Below are 6,747 nucleotides of genomic sequence, written 5' to 3'. Positions count from 1 at the left end.
GCTGCCTGCATGCCTGCAGCTCCTGGGTCGCTGGCCAGACCGGAGCCATGGCTCACGGGGCTGCACAGAGCCAGGAGCTAGCTGGTTGGAGCCTGCTGTTCTCTGGGCCCATCATGGAGTCCCGTGGCCGGGTGACTGCGCTCGTGGACCTGGCGCCTTGCGCAGGTCCCAGACTGTAAAGCCAGGCAGCCACTGCTGCGAGGCGATACATAAGTGCTTCCCCCTTGCCGTTCTTGGGTCTTGGGTCGCTGGGTATACAACAGACCGCTTGCTTCTCCTTAATTTAGAGCCCAATCAGTTATTATCAGTGACTTAGTTCTAGCCCCAAAATGGGTTGACATCACTCTGACATGTTGCCATCTGCTTTGAGACAGGGTCTCTCTATGTGGCCCAGGCTGTCCTGGGGCTCAGAAGTCTGCCTGCCTCTGCCTCCATTAAGCCTAGGTAAGTACCCCACCTGACTCCAGCTAAAATTAAGATACAGGCCATACATCTAGTGGTAACTAAGTCTTATACAATAGCTATACCTGAAATTATAAGCTTAACACCAGACTTACTAACTACAATTCAGAGACAGTGAGACACTCAAAGGGCTTTGTGATATAACTATCACATTTTTTGATATTTATGTTGAAATATTAATGGTTTATTATTGGATTTTACCTTCCAAAACTATGGTTATGGTTTTTATTACTTAAAAAATTAATACAAAGATAAGCTAAAAAACAGCTCTGGCCAATGCAGACTTACTGCCATCATTATTTGCTAACCTATTTTAATTATAGTGGTAAAAACTTATCCTTTATTATTTAAGGGTTTTTCTAAATTTTGCCTCTCCCTTACCTCAGTAAATTCGTTTTTTATTGGCAATTACAAAAAATTTACAGACATATCCAATTGTAGTTCTATCTCTCTACATTCTATAATTTTAAAAATTATTAGATACTTCCTCTAATTTTGGCTAAAAAACATACATTTATACTCTTTGCCTCTACTTAGTACATAAAGCTAATGCCTTGATTTTTCTCTTTATAAGACAATTTTGTAAGCCTCATAGGCTTCTTATGGTTAATAAATAATTATTCATGTTACTGATTTCAAGTTACTCTTGATTAGACCATATTTTATACATCTTTAAGAATTTAAAAGAGGCTTTTATCACTTGTCTATCGTGATCAGTTACATTTCTTTTACAGAGTTTAATATCTTATTTAAATAATAATTATATATTCATGTAGATATTTTAAAGGGAATGTTTTGAAACATTCTTTCATTTAACCTAAAGACATCTATTTCATCTACCAACATTTAAGTTGGTTATTACAAAATACTAATAGATATTTGGCTTATTACTTAATTAGAATTTTAGACAAAAATTGATATTTCTCTATAGTAAACAAATTGTTTTATTCTTACTTAATAACCCATATTTAAGACACATACCTTATTTTATGTGTGTATAAATACCCTGTGACTGTGCAGATGGCCATAAGCTATCGTGTGTGTCTGCTAGAATTAAAATCAGAAGGTTCTGCTGATTCTGCTTGCTCCAGAGTAATCCACTGAGACTGTATTCAGACGCACCAGAGTAGGACGTCTGGTATCACTGTGGGTGGTTGTGGGCTACTATGTGGTTGCTGAGATCCGAGCTCAAGACCTTCAGAGGAGCAGTCACTGCTCTAGTCTGCTGGGGCATCTTGCCTAACACTAAGTCACATGTTCTATTTTCATAATTCTCTCCCCGTTTCTACACATTATCAAAATTTAGCCTTATCTTTTTATTAATATATAGATAATTATACATATCTGAGTTCTTTATTACTTATAATATCTGGTCAATTTTAAATTATGATTTTGATCTCTAAATTAATATTTAAATATACATATGTGACTATTTCTTCTCAGGCTTTCAAATTATTATCACTTAAACATAAGTGGTATATTAATTGGTTTTTGGCTATATTTTTTTTATATATTTAATGTTCCTTTTAGAACTAACAGATTATCAATTTTTTATTTGAATTTTAAAGGAGGGAGGATATGCACTACTCCCTGCGAGCGTCTTTACTCTAGTTTTTCGCTTATATTAAGAGACAGTTTTGCCTTTTTGATTTTGTTAAATTATTTCATTTTTTCGCTTCTTTTAAGGCATGCTTTGTTTTTGCTCATGTTTAAAGACATGTTGCCTTTCGCTGGTTTTAAAAAATCCATTATGAAATGGCATGTCACTCCACTTTCTAACACATTGTTATACTTAACCCCACCTTTCTCTGGGGATGGGGCTTCTTTGGTGTTGATACACAATGGTGGCCCTATACTTTTTTTTGCCAAATGGATACAGATGCAGTATCCTTTTATAGACATGTTTTTGTGCCAAATCTATTGGCTGAACATTTTTTACTGGTCAACAGAGTTTGCTTGGCTGTAAGAGACTCCACCTTTTTCTAAGAGTCAACTTTGGTTTCCCTCTATACCCAGAGGCCAAACCTTGAGCCTAAGCGTTGCTAATTGGCAACTAATGTGCCTGAGGCATCTTCTAGTTATTGTCATTTTTAATCTTTTAAGTTCTTATATCAAGCAGACTCACTCCCGGAGTCCAAAGATAATCAAAAATAGGCTCACTCCCAGAGCTCTTCCTCTTTAAGCTCAATCTTAGACCTTCTAACATGAAAGTTACTTATTGACAACTGAACTAAAGGCCTATTGAAGGCAAAACCATTAAAAAGACTCCTAGTTAGGGAGCTACTACTCCAGAACTCAACTAAGGTGTCTACACCCAGCTGTCCATTAGCACACCAGCGCTGCTTCACATGGACTTCATGGAAGATGGACTCCAGAGTGACTGTGGCAATTCCCGGACTCTGCAAGTGTTAAAGACATATCTTGGCATTTTTTATGGATGGATGGTGCAGAGAAGCGTCTGTCTCTCTGGTGATGAAGTCAGCACAGACAGAGACACATGCCGAGTGGCTATGTCTTTGCTCAAGACACATTATAAGCCTGGTTTGCTGTGTCATATAGTCTGAGTTGATGGAACCAGAGAGGTATACAGAGCTCTTCAGCTAAAGCACTGTGATGTTTCCCATACAGAATCTGTGCCGAGCTCCATGACTTTTTTCCTACTTTTTGTTTATAACTAAAAGAACTCTCTGTCTGTTTTCTAATATAAAGGGAGGAATTGTTACCCTCCTGGTTTGAAGCCTGCCTCTCTTAACCACACCTCTCTGCCCACATCCTGCTATTTGCTACCCCTCCAACCTGGTTCCAGTTACATTCGGAAGCTCCACCTCCACAGAGAAAAAGGAAGTCGCTGATTGGACTGGCATGCTGACGTACTTGGGGGTGTGGTTTTGCCTCACTTATTCAACCTATTGGTGGGAACAAAGGATTCATTAAAAATTCAAGGTGACTGAGTGACCACAGCTCATGTTGTCTAATTTTTATCCTCCCACGTGGTTAAGGTACAGAATGGCTAGCCTACCTCTTCCTATCTCTTTTTATCTCCTCCTATTTCTTTCTAACTCTATATTCCAGGTAATCCTATCTCTTTTAACATTGCTGCAGGGCAGCAACAATGAGCCATTTTGTACATTATGCAAGTGGACAGGAAGGAAAGTGGACATTCTAGGGCTGGCATCTGGAGAAGATGGAGAGTTAGTCTATTGTCTTGAAGAAAAATAAAGCACATCTTAGGGCTGTTGAGTAGGCAAAAGGACTTTTGTGGGAAGGAGAAGATAGTATAGGAGCAATACACAAGAGGGTAGAAGCTGAGGCCATGTACCAAAGCTCATTCACCACCTCTGCCATTCTGGAGATGTTCTTGAGGGACATTTTCTGGAGTCAGTTTGTGATAACAACAGATTTTTCTCTTCCACACCAGTGTTTGAATTATTTTGACAAACACATCATTTTCCTATAAGTAATCATTTTCCTACTTTTTTTTTTTTTGGTTTTTTTGAGACAGGGTTTCTCTGTTTATCCTTGGCTGTCCTGGAACTCACTCTGTAGACCAGGCTGGCCTTGAACTCAGAATCTGCCTGCCTCTGCCTCCCAAGTGCTGGGATTAAAGGTGTGTGCCACCACTGCTGGACATTTTCCTACTTTTTATATGAGAATATGGTTAACAAATTTGTGGTCTGTGCTTTGATATTCCCAAATATAATATGTTGAGTCAATATAATGTTTCTTTTTAAAATTTTTTTTTATTTAGTTCATATCTGTGAGTACACTGTTGCTCTCTTCAGACACCAGAAGAAGGCATCAGATCCCATTACAGATGGTTGTGAGCCACCATGTGGTTGCTGGGAACTGAACTCAGGACCTCTGGAAGAGTAGACAGTGCTCTTAACCACCAAACCAGCTCTCCAGCCCAGTATAATGCTTCTTGTATGTGTATTTTCAGGGCTGACCATTTGGCCCTGGACAACCGGTTGTTGTGTTCCTCCCTGGGGAGCACCACCTCTTCTTCTCTGAGTTTTTACTCTTGTTGTCTGTGGTTCTTTATGTAGGATTGAGGCTTGGATGGTGTTCCCCCAATTTGCGGTTTGGCAAATCCATCAGTGTTTCTACTGTTCAGCTCATATTTGGATAGTCGTGTTGGTGAGATGTTGTGGGTGCAGCTTCTAATATTACTAGGAGACACAGTCTCACAGCAATCTCCCTGATCCTCTGGCTCTTGAAATATTCCTGTTCCCTCTTCTACAATGTTCTCTGAGCTTTAGGTATGGGAGTGTTTTGTCATCCACCTGGGATTGGGCTCCACAACTCTGCGTATTGATAGGTTATGGTTTTCTATAATGGTTTCCATGTGTTTCAAAGAGAAGTTTCCTTGATGAGGGATGAAGACTACAATTATATGTGGGTAAAAGGACACATGTTTGTAGATTAGTATAAACACATGTTTATAGGGATATGGTGAGGTGGACTGTAAGAGGAAGCCTGGTAAGGCTGAGCTAAGGCTTGAAGCCTCGGGAACCCTGAAAGGATGGTAGGAACTTTGCCTGCTCCCAGCACCAGGCTCCTGTCACATAGCCACATAACCCCCTCCCCACCTCCCCGGAATTGTGGCCATCAGTCACATAGAGGCAGTACCCACAAACCCCTCCTCATGAAAATGAAGTATCTCAGGCCAAGCCAATAGGAAGCACCTGCTGTCAAACGTAGCCCATCCCAAAACTGTGTATAAGAGCCTATCCATAAGGAATAAAGGTGTGTGAGAATAACTCTGTTGTCTGAGAGGATCTATCACATGAGATGTAAGGTTGCCTGGGAAGAGAACACTCCCAAAGCTTTAGCCATTAGAACTGGTTAGCTGTTGCTAACCAGTCACCACCTGCTCAGCTCAGTTCAGCTTAGCTCTGCTCAGCTCAGTCAGTGCAGTATCTCAGAGCAATGCAGCAGCAGTAGCAGCGGTGATAGCAGCAACAGCTCCAGTGGCAGCGGCAGTAGTGGAGGGACATTCTCCTTCACTTGAACCCTCCTGCTGTGCCAGGCAAGAGGTCCCCACAGATAGCCTCTGGTACATAGACAAACATAGGGATGATACTAGTTTAGAAAAATTTGTGTTAGTCAGGCACTGTCAGAGTCTCTCAGGAGAAAGCTGTATCAGGCTCCTGTCAGTCAGCACTTGCTGGCATCCACAATAGAGTCTGGGTTTGGTGATTGAATATGGGAAGGATTCCCAGGTGGAGAAGTTTCTAGACTGTCCTTCCTTCAGTCTCTGCTCCATAGTTTGTCTCTGCAACTCCTTCCATGGGTATTTTGTCCTCCCCTTTAAGAAGGAATGAACTATCCACACTTTGGTCTTCCTACTTCTTGGGATTCTTGTGGTTTGTGGATTGTATCTTGGGTATTCTGAGCTTCTGGGCTAATATCCATTTATCAGTGAGTGCACACCATGTGTGTTCTTTTGTGATTGGGTTTCTTCACTCAGGATGATATACTCCAGATCCATCCATTTCCTAAGAATTTCATAAGTTCATTGCTTTTGATAGCTGAGTAATACTCCATTGTGTATATGTACCACATTTTCTTATATATCCATTCCTCTGTTGAGAGACATCTGGTTGTTTCCAGTTTCTGGCTATTATAAATAAGGCTGCTATGAACACAAGGCTCACAGCCATCCATTGGATTGAGCACAGGGTCCCCAATGTAGGAGCTAGAGAAAGGACCCAAGGAGCTGAAGGGTTTGCAGCTCCTTAGGATGAACAACAATATGAACTAACTAGTATCCTTCAGAACCCTCAGGGACTAAACCATCAACCAAAGAGTACACATGGTGGTACTCATGGCTCCAGCTGCATATGTAGCAGAGAATGGCCTAGTCGGTCATCAATGAGAGGAGAGGCCCTTGGTCCTGTGAAGGTTCTATGTCCTAGTGTAGGGGGATGCCAGGGCCAGGAATGGGGAGAGGATGGGTTGGTGAGCAGGAGGAGGGGGCAGGGAACAGGGTATTTTTTTTCCAGCGGGGAAATCGGGAAAGGAGATATCATTTGAAATGTAAATGAAGAAAATATCTAATAAAAATTAAAAAATGAATAATTTACTTGATTGATACTACTTACCAAAGTTAAATAAAGATCAGATAAACAATTTAAATAGACACAAAAAAAGAAAAGAAAAAAGACAATTTAATAGACATATAACTTCTTTTTTTTTCAGTTTGCAAGAATTTTACTGAGTATTTTTGCATTGATATTCATAAGGGAAATTGGTCTGAAGTTTTCTTTCTTCGTTAGGTCTTTG

Source organism: Mastomys coucha, unplaced genomic scaffold (genome assembly GCF_008632895.1).
Source record: "Mastomys coucha isolate ucsf_1 unplaced genomic scaffold, UCSF_Mcou_1 pScaffold21, whole genome shotgun sequence".
Lineage (NCBI taxonomy): Eukaryota > Metazoa > Chordata > Mammalia > Rodentia > Muridae > Mastomys > Mastomys coucha.
This window is presented reverse-complemented; position numbering follows the sequence as displayed.